Here is an 18,699-nt window from a genome sequence, read left to right as displayed (position 1 = left end):
TTGTTAGCATCCAATGGACAGAGACAGTAAACACTATCCCTTATTGGGGGAACCTGCGGTTATGAGAAATCCTTGCTGTTTCCAGAGTAGACCAAAACCCTGAGCAACACCAAAAGCATATTGTGAATCCATGCATATTGTAACACTTTGTTGTTCTGCTAGTCTTCCAACTCTGATCAAGGCCACCAATTGAGTAACTTGAGCAGAATACAGATTGGATAGTCAGGCACTTTCTACCACAGTCGCGGGAGAACATGATGCGTACCCAGCAACACTTTTCCCCTTAACATCAACAAAAGGCCACATCAACAATTCTCATTGTGTAATGGTACATTAAGGAGTTTTTTTTATTGGTTTGTCATGTGCATCTGCAGTGACCAGAGAGCCATGGCACTCACCATCCACTGCGCTAGGTAGGAAAGATGCAGGAATCAAAACAGGGCATAGCGTCAAAGTGATATGAGATTAGTAGAACAATAGCATTTCATATCTGGTCATTCGAGAGAGTAAAAGGTACTCAGCTGTTGTTTTTAACAAAGGTGTACTGATACCATGCGGTACTGCAAGCTCAAGCAGTGAACCCAATGTCAGGCATTCACATTACTGTACTGCCAGTGCAGCTGCTTCAACTGACCGGAGACAAGGGAGAAAACCTGCAGCAACCGGGCCCATTACAGTCCTATAATATGCAAGTGGTTGGCATTTGTCACCATGTTTCTTTGTTAGAAACCCGTTTCGTTAATGACAATATAAAAAAGCACAAACATTTTTAAGCTAGGTCTGGTTATGTCAGCACTCTCCCTATTATTAGGTAGATGCAAGATATATTCATTCAATCACTAATCCATTTGTTTAGTACAAATTGTATTTAATAAGTATACAAGACTGCCGACAAGTGTTTTGACCAACACCTGGTCGTCCTCAAGGCTGTTAGTTAACATTTCAAACAGTATTAGACAAAATATGAGTCACATTGCTAAATATAATAAATTGTTAATACATGTATTCAGACAAATTGAATCGAAGACAGCATAATGTCTCAAAACAGTTGTCATGATTACATGTTATTGTAAAAACCAGTAAGTAATTGAAGAATTACATACCTAATGATGGTAAAATGAGGAGGTTGCCAAACACAAGGCGGGAAAAACAAGAACCAAACATAATGTTGCAAGATCAGTTTCGAAGTTAATTGGTTCTAATTAATGATCAGAAAAACTAAGGAGTTGCGCCAATACCAGTATCTCACGTGCAACCAGACACTAGTTGTATGTGACCAGTCAGGGAGAAGAAGGAAAAGTTGAAATATATAAGGGAAACATTTATATATAATATGCCATGCAAAGTGGTCAAGTACCGTACCAGGAAACATTCAGAAAGAGACCAGCCCAAGATGGTGCGCACACACGAGACCAACATCACCTAAAACATATTAGATCTTACCACTGCAACAAATAGTTCTCTCTGTGAAGTCATAGAAAGGGACATTTTCCATAAAAAATGGGTAAAACTATGAATGTGAAATACGATGTGATAAGCTCCACTCATAAACTGTTGACATACCAAATGATGTCTGACTGGGTTGCAGAAAAACAGTAGTAAGCAACTCTGCTCCCAGAAAACACAATTCTTCACAAGGGACTCAGGCGTCAACCGCAATCTGAAAATTAGCAACCTAAAAACATTCAAATAAGCCATATAATAAGGCGTATGACCAGTTAGTGTGAACAAACTACCTATCTCATTGCATAATATAAAATGATTGGTCAGAATCTTACCCAAATCGAAAGTCCTGGTGGCATTCAGGAGTGATTAATCAATATGGTAAAATACCATAATACTGCAGATAACGGGATCAATCCCTGAAAAAGTACCAACAAACTAGCGTAGATCCCACGTACAAAAATGATCTAATAGTTAGCCAATCCAATTACAATTATTAACACGGAGCATTGCGTCCTAAAATGTAATTTATTACCTGTTGAAGTCCGTGAAACAAATTATACCCAGTCGCGAGTTTGCGTCCAAATTCATCAAGTATTAAACAATGTTCCACTTCCTGTAATGACGTATGACGTTGCTCGGACGTAGCGTGCCGCGCACGCCACGTCACGTGCCACCAGATGTAGAATACCAGGTGTCTCATAGCAACAAGTGAAACAATAGTGCAAAATGCGTGTAAGAATACACGAAAACCTTGTATCGTGCACAGCAACGTGATCCTTCCTCCATTCTAAAACTCCCTCCTCCACACTACTACTCCCTCTTCCACACTATTGCTACTGCTCCACCCTACCTTCTACTCAGTCACACACCGTTCCCTCTCACAACCATTTCACATTTATTCCCTACACCATCTCCAATAATCTCACTCACTAGTCTTACACACACATGCACAACACAGTGCCACTTTCACTCACAAACCAAAACCTCATCTTTTCTATAATTCGCCTCCAGGGTATTATCTACTGGCTCATCTCTTGGTCTGCCACCTCCACTTCATCCTCTGACCTCAACCGAACAACCAACAATTTCCTGTTTCCTGGGGAGCTCCTTATCTCCCTCCCCATCCTCTGATTGGTTGTTTGACTCGGACCAATCTGGCCCTGTCCTCCCCTCTCAGGAGCCGTTACATACAGCAAAACCTTCAAATAGCAGTGGTGACCTGCATTGCACAGTGTCCATGTTCGTGTTAGGGGTCTTTGGTGTGGCTTCCCCCAAGGTAAGTACAGTCGTTGTTGCTAGTTGGAACACTTGCTTAAGTCCATGGCGGTCTAGGGTGTTTGCAACAGGTTTGCTGCTCTGTGTGTGGCACTGGGGAGTGGCGTGCAGCATGTCAGGTGGCCACATAAGCTCTCAACCACATCCTCTTCTGTTTCTCTCTTGCTTTGCCTGGTCTGGACATTGAGGCACAGAAAGCAGGTAGCATGGGGCCCTGTAAGGTTGGGCTCTCTCTGCAGGTCTCTCCATATGGCTGCATTGTTGACTCTAGAACAAAAAGAGAACACTTGGTGAGTATTTGTATCAAGAGGCTTGGGGTAATGGAGGTGGGCATTGCCATACATAAACAGCCATTTGGGGAGGAGACAGAAATTGGGGCCCTCTCAACTGCCACTGTCCAGCTCCGGAGTAGAACTGGCTTCATCCCTCGTAGGGCACACAACCTAGGCTTAGAGGGGTTCATATCCTCCCGTGACAGAGTCATGTTGCTGACCTTGAAACATGTGGCTTCCCTAAAGCGGGCGTGTTGGAGAGCATGCAGTAAATTGTTGTTCTGCTTCTGAAGATCATGGCACTGGCTGTAGTGTGCTTAATTTCCATGATCTATCATGACAATATCCTGCCATACCCGTATCCTGCACAAACTGACCAGAGTTCTTACTTGGGTTCTTTACAGGAGGGATAGAGGTATTACAACGGCCATTTGCTGGGACTATTATTCCCAGTCGCAGAAGTGATTGAATTACTGGGCAAATACCTGTTTTTGCCTCCCGAGTGTAATAGATACTGGGGAATCTTTGATAGATGCTTGAAGGCGTCCAATCTTATCGGACAGCTTCTTCAGTGTAAATGTAACCTGTTTCATTATCATGTGAGGATCATAAACCCTTAAGCACTTGGGATAATAATTCAGTGCGTTCCCGGGACACGTGAACGCTTTTGGGAATCAGAGGTTGGAGTGACCCTCATGCAAAGTCTGTAATAGACCGTCATGTGTACAATATATAGTGCATTTTAGATTACACAAGACCACATGCCCTAACAGGAGACAATACAGTAATCAAAAACATATTTGTTGTTTATAGGACTTGGAGAGACAGATACAGGCTTAGCTACAGGGTGTGGTACAGGTGTTTTGGAGATAACAGCACGTATAGCTGTCTAGGAAGACAGATCATTGGGAAGCTTTTGGCCTTACTAGCTCCAGTGTCTACGAAACATGAGACAGAGAGACCTTCTATGAACCACTGCACATGGGAATCTTCTTGATGAACAGGTATAATGGGACATATGACAAGATTATCCTTTCTCAGGCTGTCCACATGTGTCATATTATCCAGCTTAAAAGCTGCTGCATCTGAATTCCGGAACAGGGCGTATTCACAATGGGGTGGCTGGAAGGTTTGTCCCGGTCTGTTAGGGCATTCATTTTCCGAATGGCTCCCTGTTTGCAATAATTACAAGTGGTAGGGCTGGGAGCCTCAATACTGACAGCAGAAGAGGGGAGTAGAGTTGTGCCTGAGAATGATACTGTGTATCAAGCTGGAACAGGGTAACGGGCTGGCGGGTGACAGGTGGTTGGTGAGTAGACTGGCTGTAGGCTTGGAGAGGTTGCTGGGGAAGAGAATTCTGTGGCGCAGATCGACTTTTACTAAAGAAATAGAGGAAGTCCTCTGCAGTTTCCTCCTGACGCCTGTCTTTTATTACTTGAGGATAAAAGCGCAGAGGGCGCAGGCTGCAAAGTAAAATGTTCAGTTAATTTACCCTTTCAGTGCAAATGTTTGATTTGTTTTTTGAAATGTTTTATTTCATTCTTTCAGAGCCCTTAATTTACATGAATTGTCTACTGGAGACCTCCTCATTCCACTCAGAGGAAACCCACCACTGGCTTGCAGAAATGTACCTCTTTTTTATTCGAGAGCTCTAATGGAGATTCCCATGCACCTATGACGAGCATACTCGTCCTTAGCACTCAAGGGGTTAAGTGCACAGTTTTCGCTATGTCATCTGTACCTTCAAGCAGAAATTGGTTATGGGGATTTCCCCCCATTAGTGCTTTCCGTTCCTTTAAATATTAACGTGTGCTGCTGTTGTACCATTTATAGACGTCGTGTAATGTGGTATCTTAGGGGGTGTGGGCACATCTTTAGACTGGCCTGTTCCAATTTTCTGACTAGCCTTACTAATCCCGGTGCTGATGTACTCCCCCAAAGCGTTTGCTGTTCTATAAGGCACTCATTCCACATCTGCTTTGTCCACATTCACACAAAAGTTAAGCTCCACTTTTTCGTGTGGTCCAGTGAAGAGAGGATTTAGGGCAATAAAAAAGGGGAAATTGCACTGAATGGCCCTGAGGGAGGAGGGGAAAACAGTCATTCTTGAAAGCTGTGCAGACGCGGAAGGAACACAAAAGAGAATCTGCCTGGCCACAATGTTCCCCTAACTCCCCCAGGCTTTTGGCACCTCCTGCCATGCAAGGTTCTCAAGGTGGCTAGAAGGCAGGGTAATCCCAGACCAAAGCAACTTCCACTTCTTGGGGTCGACCAGTTTTATGGGCATTAGGATCTTCAATGGCCGTGTCCCCAAGGATTGCCAGGCAGAAATGACATATTCAGCAAGAGGCTCTTCGTACTGTATTGATGACGCTTTGATAAGTATACAACATTGGGAATCTTATGCCTGACTTTCAGGTAACACATAGGACCGAAATTATAATTTCCCCAATTGGTTTGTCTATATACTGGGCAGGGAAAGACTAATACGCATCAGGAGGGACTTTATGATGCAACCTTCTTCCAACAGGAAAAGGGTATGCCTTCCCGATGAGAATGTGGGCACCCCAGAAGGAAAATGTATCAAAGCATTCATCACTTTTATACTGGGTGAACTAGAGTGGGCAAAGCCCCCCCACCCGACCTCCCTCGCCAACCTTACAGCAGAATTCTAACAAGCTGTGAATGTCGCCAAACTTATATTAACTGGTTAGTCGAAGAGTTGAAAAAAAAGAGAATATCATCATGTTGCTGGGAACCAATCAAACAGGGGCTGACCCCAGACCATTATGAGGGCCCAAAAGAAAACCCAATTTTAGGCATGTTATGGTTCGAGCCTTTTTTCTAAATTGTATAGAACATGTCCTTCTAGTGATCACCTAACTGTACACAGTCAGAACATCTTTGCCCTTATTTACAGTCGGGAGAGTTAAGGAAGCGATTGAATGATCAGATTTAATAAGGGCCTGAGTGTTTATTATTGGACATTATTTCGCCGACCTGAGATCTGTGGCCCCACCTTGAGCCCTAGCTGCTAGATGTATTCAGACCCATTTGTATAGATTGGTAATTGCCATCTACTGTCAAGGAAATAGATCCATTGCCTTGGATCTATTGTGCCAAAAGGTGACGTAAACCCCCTAATTGGTATCACCCTATAACCCTCATATATTGCTCTAATAAACTCTTCGGTAAAATTATCCAAGCGGTGTTAGAAAACTGGTACCTGGCCAAGAGAATCTTTTCAGATGCTCAGTTTGGTTTCAGACATCACATGGGTATAGTCGAACAATGGGCCTCATCACAAGGTTGGTGCTCCGGTAAGAACGGCACCGGTAAGGCAATACCGGCATCCATTACCGGGCCGGTGTATCATGACCCTAGATGCCGTTGCTACCGGCATTGTCAAGGACCCGATGTGGCCGTGCACCACCGTACCAGCATGCAGGCACGCGCGCATATGGGGAGGCCTTAATACCAGCATGCCGCAAAGAAGGGGACACCACGAGTCACACGTACAAGTAGATACCGGCATCGAGATGCCGGTAAGAAGGGCCACCATGATGCCGGCAATACCGGCATCGCGGACCACCCGTAAACAGCAAACTGCTGTGTAACCAAGTGCCACAGGTGCACTCAATCAGCACAGGTGGAGGCAATGGAGTCAGGGTCAGCACAAAAGGAGCACACCCACACACCACACCCCCCTCCAAGGCAAAATGCTACCACTTGTACTTGCCATACTGGTCCTGGAGGACATGCCTGCACTGCTACTCCTTGAGCAGGCAGTACAACAGGAAACACAGAGGAGACACCGGAGGAGAAGGAGGGTGAGACATGGCCAGCAAATCCCACCAGTGCAGGCAGTCGCTCCCCGCAGACAGCCAACAATCCAAAGTATAAGGGCCAATCCATTTGACTTAACCCCAGCACAGATCCACACCCTGTACCGCCTGGACAGAGACACCATCACCAACATAGTGGAATTAATACAGGATAACTTGGTCAGCCTGATCAACATCCGCACAGCCATCCCCCCTTTGCTGAAGGTGGCATCTGTGCTCCACTTCCTGGCCACAGGCACTTATCAACACACAGTGGGCCAAATGCATGGCATGTCCCAATCATGCTTCTCTGTTGTGTTAAACCAAGTGCTGGATGCACTACTGAAGCACGCAAATGCCTACATATCCTTACCAAGGACACCACAGGAGGTAAATTCCACCAAAATAGCATTCCATGCACTGGCAGGCATGCCCAATGTAATTGGTGCCCTCGACTGTACCCACGTAGAGTTGGTAGTCCCACATCGGAAGCTACACCATTCCATCAATGTGCAGATGGTGTGCGATGCCAGCCAGATAATAACACACTGCTGTGCCAGATATCCAGGATCCACGCATGATGGCATGGTGCTGCGGAACTCCTCACTACCCCGCTACATGGAAGGAGACGTTGTACGAAGTGGCTGGCTGTTGGGTGAGTCTGCCCTCTGGGCCATGGTGGCAGATGGATTGGGGGGGAGGTGCATGCATATGCTAGGGGAATGCCCTCTGGGCCATGGGGGCAGATGGATTGGGGGGGAGGTACATGCATATGCTAGGGGAATGCCCTCAGGGCCATGGGGGCAGATGGATTGGGGGGAATGGTAGTTTCTTAAGTCATCCGCTGACACACAGCCCTCACATTTGCATGCAAAATGCCCCTAGCCAAGACATACATTGCCTGGTGCTTTAAAATCCTAGGACACTGGGTTGTGTATGTCACACAAGGCTCCCTCTATGGATTGGTATGCACTGTACAGGGCTGACAGTCATGTGGATGTGGCTGCCAATGACGAGATAGTGCATATGAACTTGAATGATGTACAGGCTGAGCACACCTGTCAACTGAGCCTCATCCTCACACATACCTCCTTCTGCTCCCATGTAGGTGATGCCGGATATCCCTTCAAGCCGTGGCTGCTCACCCCTGTCAGGAACTCGCAGAACAGGCACAAGGAGGACTTAAATGGTGCACATACACGTACACGTGTGGTCATTGAGCAGACGTTTGGCCTTTTGAAGGCACGGTTTCGCTGCATCAGCAGGTTGGGAGGGGCACTCATATACGGGCCTGAGAAGGTGGGCAAGATCATCACGGCATGTGTAATGCTACATAACATGTGCATCCGACGGAACATACCCCTGCCACCTGACGTGGAGCTGCCACCACCTGGTGAAGTAGAAGGAGAGGAAGGAGTAGAAGTAGGACATAGGCCAGGACGTGAAACTCGTGAGGGTCGCGCAGTGCGCAAAATGGTCATAGACCAATCATCTGATGTACTTTAATGCAGAGGGTGCCATGTGTTGTGTACTGTGGGCACTGGTTGTGTGGGCACATGTGCACGAATCACCATGAAGCAATAAATTGACATACAGAAAATCAGCAATGTCCACTCATGTGATGTTTGTTACACAACTGGTGTATTCGTGAGAAATTAAGTACAACATGATTCAACAATCCACGCCCCTACCACCCCTCCACCTCCCCCAACCTACTCCCATGCCCCCAAACACCCCTGTACTACACACTACACCCACCACCACCCTCCACCTCCCCCAACCTACTGCCATGCCCCCAAACACCCCAGTACTACACACTACACCCACCACCACCCTCCACCCACCCCCTAACACCCAAAGTAAACTATGGCACGACATGTGTCTGGATGTATGCCCAAAGGGATTATGCAGGGTGGCCCTGCTACTGTTGAGCCCCCTTGGGAGGTGGGGGTTGGATCTCTGTGCGGCGCGAACTCCGCAGGGACATGCGCACGGGGCTGGTCTGCCTCGAGCCCGATGGCATGGATGATGCGGATGACCCAGATGGTTGTGATACAAGGGGCAGGGTTTGCCGTTGGTCCATGCGGTCAGCAATCCTGGTGAGGATCTGACTCAAGGCATTGAAGCCATCACGCACTTGCTGTGCACTTGAGTGAATGTCCTGGATAACGGACGCGGTGCTGTCCTAGATAATACAGCGTGTTGTCTCCCCTTCAGCAAGGTACTGCTGCACATAGCCTTGCATCACCTCCTGCCGGGCCTCCATCCTGGAGAGACGTCCCTCAAGGTCCCGTATGGCAGTGTGGGTTGTGGTTGGTGGGTGATGTGGTGGCACAGCATGGATCATGGGGCTGTGCATGGCCGGAGACCACTGTCCATGGCTGCCCTGGTTTGGATGAGTCCCGCTGAGGTGTGTCCTGTGGGGTGGCCTGCGGGCTTGGTGTGTGCACTACAGGCTCTGAGTGGACAAGTCCTGCATCGCCCTCATTGTCCGGCCCAGCTACCTCATCAACACTATGATCTGCCGATGCAGCCATCTCCCCAATTGTGCTGGCAGCAGCAGAATGTGTGCCATCCTCCATGCCTGCTGTGTCCTCAGCCAGTGTGGATGGTGTGACCACAGATGCAGGTGCAGGTGTCAGCTCGTCCTGTGTACTTGTCTGTGGTGCTTTTTTTGCACCGGTTCTTGGCCCGCTTCCCGCATGGCCCATCCTTGGTCCACTTGAGGTTGATCGACCTGTGCCATCAGATTGCCTCCTAGGCCTTTTGGCTGGTGTTGTGCATTGTGCACTCCCTTGCGCTTCATCACTGTTAGCATCCGTACCTGTGGGGGACAGAGAGTGGCAGGATATCAGTGATTGTTCCGCTTGCATTGTGCATGCATTAGTCATTGGACATGTGGCGCCATCTGATCAGTTGCATTCGTGGCTTTGTAAGGGACTGTGTACATGCAATGTTGAAGAGTGGATTTTGATAGCGTAGTCGTGTCCACATGTACGCATTGTTGGGTACAGTTGGACATTGATGTGTTTTGGGAGGGTCGTCCTGGGTGGCACATGCCCATGATATGTGTGTTGTGGGTGTATCCGTGTATGACTGCAACATGCATTGGGATGGGATGGTGGTAGACCCAGAATGTGTACATGGATATGTGTAATTGTGCATGATGTCCCATTTGTTGGCTGGTGTAGCAGCCACATTTGGGGGAGGGTGATTATGATTATTTTTACTGTTTCAGTAGGGACACTCACCTTCATCTGCCGATGTTGGCACGCCAAACTCTGCTTCACCGACTCCTTCGATGGACTCCACGTCTATGATGGAGCTGCAGGTCTCCTCCCATCTGGCCAATTTCAGTGGGGAGTGTGGTCCTCCTCCTGTTGCCAGCCCCTGGCTCCGATTAGCTGACAATATGTGCCGGACTCTCAGCCTGCAGTCGTCCCAACGTTTTTTGCAATCACGCACTGTGCGTGCGGTGGTGCCGACTGCACTTACTTTCTGGGCAACTTCTTCCCAGATGGCCTTTTTCTTGAGCTGGGCTGGACGCCTGAGGTCGTTGCAGAACACCACTTCTGCATTTGCCACAAGGGTGTCGGCCAACATGTTCAGCTCATCGTCTGTAAAACGTGGTTTGCGCAGGTGGGCCGTGCCTCTCCGGGTGGTCTTTGACATGTTGTCAGTGGTGGCCTGGGAGTTGGGGTGTAGAGGGTCCTGTAGGTGGAGGATGGCAATGGATTGTGTTTTTAAAGATGGCCGCCATGGCATTTCCCGTTCCGGCGCAATGACGTTACTTCCTGGCCCGGTATTGACGCACCCGTTATTTGCACTATGTTAATAACGGTAACGGTATTTAGGGGTTGCCGAGGGCGGAGCAGTTCTGTGCATATTGGTCGATGCCGCTGTGTGGCGGTTTGGGGGTCGTTATCGGCATGCCGGTACGGCCGTAACCGGCAAGCAGGGATGCGCGCGCCCGCGCACTCTTGATCGTCCGCTCTATTTGCGGGTTGGTGCCAAGCCGGACATGTTATTACCGCCATGCCGGTTCGGCCAGATTTTTAGCGCCAACCTTCTGATGAGGCCCAATGTCTGGATCAAACCGTAATTATGGGCAAATATGTCATCAAAAAGAGAACACTGGGGTTACCCTTTTTTATCTTAAAAGTGTATTTTATTGTATGGATAGGCAAGTACTGTGGAAAATTCTACATAACCCTTTTTTATCTTAAAAGTGTATTTTATTGTATGGATAGGCAAGAACTGTGGGAAATTCTACATAACCCTTTTTTATCTTAAAAGTGTATTTTATTGTATGGATAGGCAAGTACTGTGGAAAATTCTACATAACCCTTTTTTATCTTAAAAGTGTATTTTATTGGATGGATAGGCAAGAACTGTGGGAAATTCTACATAACAAGGGTTTGGACCGTGGCTTGCTGGAGATCCTAAACGTACTCCCACCTAATCTCTAGCATTGGGGAAGGCATTCAGGGGGAGAGCACAGACATGTTATACGGCAAAGGGAGTGAGGCAGGGCCATGTCCTGGTGCCCTTCCTGTTTTCAATTTGGATCAATGATGTGGAGGCATATTTTCATGCAGGCTGCCGGGAATATACCCTGTATAGGTATTAGACCCACTACAATTGTTCTGTATGCAGACAAGGAGATCCTTCTGGCATGAACACACAACGCCATACAAGCATCGGCCTCTACCTTTCGGCATTTTAGGGCTGTTTGCCATCTTACTAACATTCTAGAGAAATCGGCTATGTGGCTGGGCAAAATTTGTCAACATCAAAGGCCGGTTCATCTGTCTAGTGCTCCAGTACCTCATTGCTCAAGCTACTTTTACCTTGGAATTCGTATTTGCATCAATCTGAAATGGAAACACCGTTTGGAATCCCTACAAATGTGACTAAACCACACCAGCAACAGTATCATCAGTCTCTTCTAAAAGAGAGGAAGAGGTAGAATCAAGCCTTCTCATGAAAGTTTGTAGGGCCCAATTTAGTGACCAGGATCGCTTTTGGGCGGACATTTCCGGGCATGGGGGAACCGCACATAGGAATAATTAAAGTGCGTTTCTTAAAGAAACTGCCTTGTGTCTCAGTGGTCACCCCTAAGTAGTTGGTATATCTGGAATTGGGTCTTGATTATATAACAGATTCTAATAAGCCGTCGCTCACCTTGCTCTGGGCCTCCATATGTAAAAATCCTGAAGTGGTGCTAACGGGACATATGACTGATGATACATTGAGAGAATCTTGTTGGGGGCAAAAAGCAATGCTTGAAGTTTGTCTGTAAAGACTTTAGCAACAGAGGATACAGACGTCTATTTGGGAAGGGCTCAGACGCGACTCCAGATAACTGCAACAACTTAATACTTTTTGTTGAAAGGAAAGTTAGTCATGGGTTTTAAGAGAATGCTAGAGATTTAATAATCTTATGAAATTATGTTATTTTCTCATCCAATCCAGGTTTAGAAGACTAGCCCACCCACAAGAAAGAAGATGGATGACTAGGGTTCGCTTCCAACACCTCCCAACAGGTTCGACACTAGTAAAATAGTGGAGGCATTTCAGAGTCTCTCTGTGAGCGTGGAGAGGGGGATATTTATATACAGCAATGCATCTTATCTTTTTCTGCAAAACCCATAAGAAAATAAGGGATACGTTTTTTTAAACCATATCTCAGGAAATATTGCTTTGCACAATGGTGTCCTGCTGTTTTATATAGAGTGCTAAGGATCATGAGCTGGTTCGGGTGTTGGAAAATGTCTGTATAGAGCAATAAACAAAGACGTGCTGGACGTACAGCCTCCTGTGAGGCTGAATGCCAAGATGTGTATTCTCAGCAACCTTAGTGAGAAACGTTTCCTTTTCACTTGTATATGTGTTTTATTTCTCCGGTACAATTTATCCGCTGGTCTCACTATGTTTTAACGATTGGTGTTATGAACCGTGCTGCTTAATTCTGTGAATTTGTAGGTGTGATTTTATGTTAAGTTTTATGGTTATAAAACCTAAATAAACGTTTACTACTACTACTTGCAACATACAATTCTAGTGTCCGATTTGATCCACACAGATCCTCCACCCACCTCTAAATAAAAGGAGCTACTATACACCTCGCTGACTGCCTGAGCATATTATTCAGGCTGACTGATGGAAGTTATTTCTACTGACTGACTGCACACATCTGACTGACTGTGGTGAGAACATTCTTGACAGTGTTGTGTTTTACAGTTCAATTTTTCGGTGCCCTGCAAATGTGCATTTCTATTCCAGGCCTGACCTGGCCTGACTTTTAAAGATTAGAGATTATAAAAGTGGCACCTTCCCATCTCAGAATGCTTTTGCTCTTGTTACAGTGCAAAAATGAGGTATACCATAAACCCCCAGTTAAAGCACCATTTATAGTCAGCCCCCCTCTAATTACCCCGCAAAGATTTCAAAACGTCTCATATCTGTCAGATGTGGTGATGCATGTTTTTGTGTAGAGTGGACTGGTGTCCTCAAGGGGTCGCTACTGTTCCAGGTCATGGAACCAGATTGTCTGGAAAATAAAGTCCTCACAATTAATTTGGAAGTACAAGAAGAAGAAGCAGGGTCTGTGACAAATCAACTTCCGGTGCACCAGTGGTCCAGGGATGAATATCGGTTTTCAAACCATCAATCAGCCTCACATCTCAAGTACACCAGAAGGGATCCGAACAGATTGGAACACAAGTCAAATATAAACCTCCCTGTCCAATTTTGGTAACATGGACGGAACAGCAGGCTATCTCCGCATGGTCGTGGATCGGTGATTAGTTGCAACACAGCGAAAATACAATTACCCAATGATAAAAGGCACTGTCCAGTCATGGTTGTATTAAAAATACTTTATTATTATTCTAACAGGCAGTTCTAGCACACTACAAAATACGACCCACCCTGTAAAAGAACACAGAGGACAGACAGTTTCACGAAGGAAAGGGAAGCAATCTGGATACTGACAGGAGGGCAGTTGGTAAAGTTATCAGTCTGGCTGTTCAAGGTTATTTGGTTTCAGCACCAAGGGGCAAAGCGTTGTAACTGTCCCTAGGTGCCTTGGGAGAAGGACCAGGGGGAAAGAACAACAATGTACCTGGTGCTTAAGAAGTTCTTGATGCTCAACAGCGTCAAGGCAGTTGAGGGCATTTGGCAAATCCTAAGACAGAGTTTGAGACGGGAGACAGCTGCAGGTATCAGGTGGCAGACAGTTCGGCAAGCGAGGCTGGACGGACGGCTGCAGGCTGGCCTACGCTGCGGCTCAGGACCAAGAATCATTGTCTCTGTGCTGGTTGGCGGATCTGGAGCACTTGTCGAGGTGTCTCGGATGGCTCTTGTGACTGCAGCGTGACCACAATCAGCGGTGCAGCCGGTTGCGGTTCGGGGACTTGACTGTCTCGAAAATGTCCTTAAAAGTTGGACGCTGGTTGATGCTTGTGTGGCACTCCTTCTAGCTTCTTCGCAGGGCTCGAGTCGTCATTTCAAGGTGGACAGCCCAATGCTTGAGAGAAGCTGCTGGCAGAACCTAGCAGGGCATGCTGTGTGCTGGCTTGGTACCGGTTCTGGAGCTGCTGGACGGGTCCTCTGAGTCTGGTATCTCCCTCTGTTCCCTAGGAGATGTTTAGGGGAGGGCTCTTGCTTCCCTCTTGGAACACCTTTACCAGCCGAAGATTTAAGGTAGACTGGACCTTCAGCCCGGGTCTAAATGAGTCCTCCTTCTTACTCCTTTCGAAGTCGTTGGATGATCTGCTAAGTGAAGGGTTTAGCCCTCTTTTAAAGCCAAATGGGCCCCAGTGATTGGTGCAGTTTAAGCCTACCTTAATGAATCAATCCTGGGTCCCCACCAACAATCTTCTGTTATGCATGAGTTCAGGACCAGAGTGCTCTGCAACAGGAAAGGTAGGGGGTGACAACATATACTAAAATCAAACCCATCTTCCTGTCTTTTGTAGATTAAAGTGTCTCTCTGGTTAACTGAGGACTCTGTGATTCTTGATTAAAGTGCAGGCCTCTCTTGAAGTTTGTGCCAAGAGCACACTTCCTGTCTCCCTCAAATCACATACGTCTCCCCTCTGAAAGGGGTGCACTGTGCAGCGGTGCCTATGGTAACTGATGGACCCAGACATGCCATTCACTGTGACAACTGTGACTTATCAAGCTAGAAATTCTGCAGTGTGCCACTAACCGTAGCAGGAGGCAAGCCCTTGGCGACAGGAAAAATCCCCGTGGGAACTATACACCCCTCCGCCCGATTGGAACAGGACTCGGAGCGGAGCAAAATCCCCAGGGAAACCCTCGGGGGGAAAATACCCTGTGCTGGAATGGAGAGCGTGTGTAGTAGCAGCTCTTCTGTCTTTGGATCCCGGACTGGGGTGTTAAAGGACTGGATACTCTCAAGAGGTTGAATGGAAGACTTCGTCTGCCAGAAAGAACGAATAAGAGTAAGTATGTGTGAGAAAAGAGAGAGAGAAGAAGAGAAAGAAGGGTGGACCGAGCCAGCAACTGGAGACTGTAGATGAAGATCCCCGATCAGGCTATGAAAAGGGCTTGAAAGTTTTGGACTTCCTTCAAATGGAGGGTGAGAACTCTGTAACCCGAAAGAAATAAGAAAGAGGATAGCTTACGGGCTATGGGTGTAACTAAGACTACCAGTTTCCGCGCCGGTGCCGTGGTCTTCAGCGGTGGATGAGAGATTTCTTTCGTAGTGTATCTATAAAGTGAAGGGGATTAGTGTTGCGTTTATCGCTATTATGAACTCAACCCTCATAAGAATTCTGGCCCCGCTCATACGTCTTGAAGTGTGTTCCGAGACGAAAGACAGAGGAAGCGCTTCGGTTTCAAAGAAGCGGACCGAGGTGAGGTGACAGCCTAGTGAGCGATTCGAGAACCAGGTTCGGACGTGACCGCGGAGACAAGAGTTCTGAAACAAGAAAGGCAAGTAAGCATAGGACAGGCAAGAAGGGTTGGAAGTAGATTTTCCCTAGACAACAAACTTACAGAGCGTCTTCTAACAGAGTAGCGATGCACTGGTATCCAGGAACCGGCGGATTATAAAGTGTCACATGACTCTGGGCAGGCGGGGCTCCTCTAGAGGCTGGAGAGGACAGATGCATTATACAGAGCCGGCGAACCCCGGTGGCCAGGTTGGATTCCAATAGTGCATCAGCATAGCGAATACGGCCACAGCGCCACAATGACCAGCGGCCGTAGTGAGACATAACAGTATGCCCCGTTGGAAAGAGGCAGACAGCCAGGCTTACCCAGGTGGAGCCGAAAGAAGAGCTGGACCAGACGTGGGGCATGAACCCCAGAAGCAGGCTCCCAAGACCAGTCAGCCGGGGAGTAACCCTTCCAGTCCACCAGAAATGGCAGATGACCCCTATGGTATCAGCCCCCGAGGGAGTAACCACAGGAAAAGGGCGCACAGAGGGGCTCCTCAAAAAACAATCAGGCACATCCAACATGATGTGGGAAATGTGAAAAACCGGGTTTATCCTGGACCAAGATGGAGGAAGCTGGAGACGAACCGCTGCCTCCCCAACCAACTTCAGGATCGGAAAAGGGACAAAGAATATCAGAGATCGTTTGGAAGGAATGAGATGCGAGGTAGGCATTTGGAGGACAACCAAACAGTATCACCCACAGCCAGAGCAGGGGCCAGTCTCCTACGCCTGTCTGCGCATAACTTGGCCCAGTCTTGGGCATCCTGTAAGTCTTGAAGGGCTCCTTGGTGTCCTTACTGACTGTCCACGACCAAAGCATTGACACCAGGAAAGCGGGTAGAAGGGGGAACCACTGTAGGGAGTAAAGATGGATGGTACCCATAGGGGCAGAAAAAGGGACTGGACCGTAAGGCAGTGTGGGTAGCATTGTTGTAAGCAAATTCAGCCAAGGGTAACAGGACATCCCAATCATCTTGGGCAGCCAAGACGAAACACTGTAAATAGCCTTCCAACGTTTGGTTTAAACGCTCAGTCTGACCATTGGTCTGAGGATGAAACCCAGAGCTCAAGGTTCGTTGGATGTGCAATAGGGCGCAAAGTTGTTTACAAAAGTGGGAGGTGGACTGAGGTCCTCTGTCTGACATGATATTATCGGCAAACCCATGCAGTGAAAAGATTTCAGAGATGAAGATTTGAGACATCTGAGAGGCATACGGGACTCCCAGGGGAGAGGTAAAATGGGCCAGCTTGGTGAAATAGTCAATGGTAACCATCATAGCCGTATGGCCGTTGGAGGGGGGCAAGTCCACAATGAAGTCGGTGGATATGACTTGCCAAGGCCTCTAAGGGATCGGCATGTGTGTCAGTAGGCCAAGAGGGAATTGACGAGATGACTTAGATTGAAGACACGTAGAACACGAGGATACATAGTCAAGAATATCAGCCGATATAGTCGGCCACCAGAAATGTCTTTGGACAAGATCAAGGGTGGTGTTTATGCCACGATGACCGGCTAGGCGAGAATCGTGACACATCTGCAGGATCACCTTCTGTAAGATTCCGGACAGAATCACCACCCGCTGATCATAAAAATAGAACGCATCTTTCTGTGTGCTTGCGTGGGATTGTGCCAGTTCCTGACAAAAGTCAGGATGCACTATGGTGGCTTGTTTGACTCGTTAAAGAAAATCAATGATGACATGAATAAATACTGCCTTCGGGAAGATGGATTATGTGTGTAAATGTGTGGTTGGATGGTCCTTACGAGAAAGGGCATCAGCCCAGAAGTTCTGTCGTCCTGGTAGAAAGGTAAAAACAATGTTGTGGGGAGAAAAGAAGTGTGCCCAGCGGGCTTGACGGCTGTTTGTCATTTGGGCATATTGAAGAACCTTGAGGTTTTCATGATCTGTCCGAACTTCAATCAGATGCTGGGATCCCAACAGAAGATGTCTCCATTCTTCAAAGGGTCGCTTAATACCCAATAACTCTTTCTCTAAGACTGAGTAGTTGATCTCGGAAGGGTTAAAGGTCTTGGGCAGGTAAGCCACTGGAGATTCGATTCCTTTGGTGTTTTCCTGCAACAAGACAGCTCCTAAGGCGTAGTGCGAAGCATCTGTCTCAAGAATGAACCGTCTTTGTTGGTCCGGGTTCACTAGGATGGGAGCTGACGTGAAGAGATTCTGTAGGTGGTCAATGGGTTCTTGAACTGAGGGATCCCAAACAAAGGATGTTCCCTTTTTAAGGAGTTGAGTAAGTGGGAGTATAAGTTCAGAGAATGTAGGTATAATCTTTCTATAGAAGTTTGCGCATCCTACAAACCTCTGCATTTCTTTGACATTGGTTGGGGGTGGCCATTCTACTAGAGCGGAAACATTCCGCGGGTCCATCAAAATGCCTTGTGGGGATAGAACGAATCCTAAATAAGTAACTTTGGAACGATGGAACTCACATTTTTCTGCAATATAACTGGTTGGCTTGTAGTCGCTGCCGAACCAAATTCACATGTTGTAGATGGTCGTTTTGCATTGCCGAGAATATCAGGATGTCATCTAAATAGACCACTACAAAATGCAGTAGTACGTCTGCAAAAATATGATCCATAAAGCGCTGGAATATCGCGGGGGCATTGGAAAGGCCAAAGGGCATTACGTGGTACTCGAAGTCCCAAAGGGCGTTCGAAAGGCTGTTTTCCATTCATCACCAGGGGCAATTCAAATCAGATGGTAAGCTCCCCTGAGGTCTAATTTTGTGTAAATTGTAGCTCCAGAAACTCCTTCCAAAATGTCTGGGATTAGGGACATTAGATTTTTTGCCTGCCACTGTGATTTTTTTCGATCCCTGATAGTCGATGCAGGGGCGAAGTTCCTCTGTATCCTTTTTTGGGATGAAAAATAGAGATGCTCCTGCAGG

At 47.2% G+C, this 18,699-nt stretch overlaps 1 long non-coding RNA gene across 1 annotated transcript in view; it reads right to left on the bottom strand.

Moving 5' to 3' along the window:
- Window positions 1-377: 377 nt before the first annotated feature.
- The window catches only part of LOC138582647 (uncharacterized), a 204,256-nt gene continuing 185,934 nt past the window's right edge, over window positions 378-18,699 (bottom strand). The window contains exon 3 of the long non-coding RNA XR_011305057.1: window positions 378-2,988. This is a non-coding gene — a long non-coding RNA (uncharacterized lncRNA). The remainder of the gene's footprint in view (window positions 2,989-18,699) is intronic.

The sequence above is a fragment of the Ambystoma mexicanum genome, chromosome 3q, assembly GCF_040938575.1.
Source record: "Ambystoma mexicanum isolate Mex_15411 chromosome 3q, UKY_AmexF1_1, whole genome shotgun sequence".
In the NCBI taxonomy this organism is placed as follows: domain Eukaryota; kingdom Metazoa; phylum Chordata; class Amphibia; order Caudata; family Ambystomatidae; genus Ambystoma; species Ambystoma mexicanum.
Note: the sequence above shows the minus strand (reverse complement) of the source record. Positions and strands in the feature narration are given on the sequence as shown.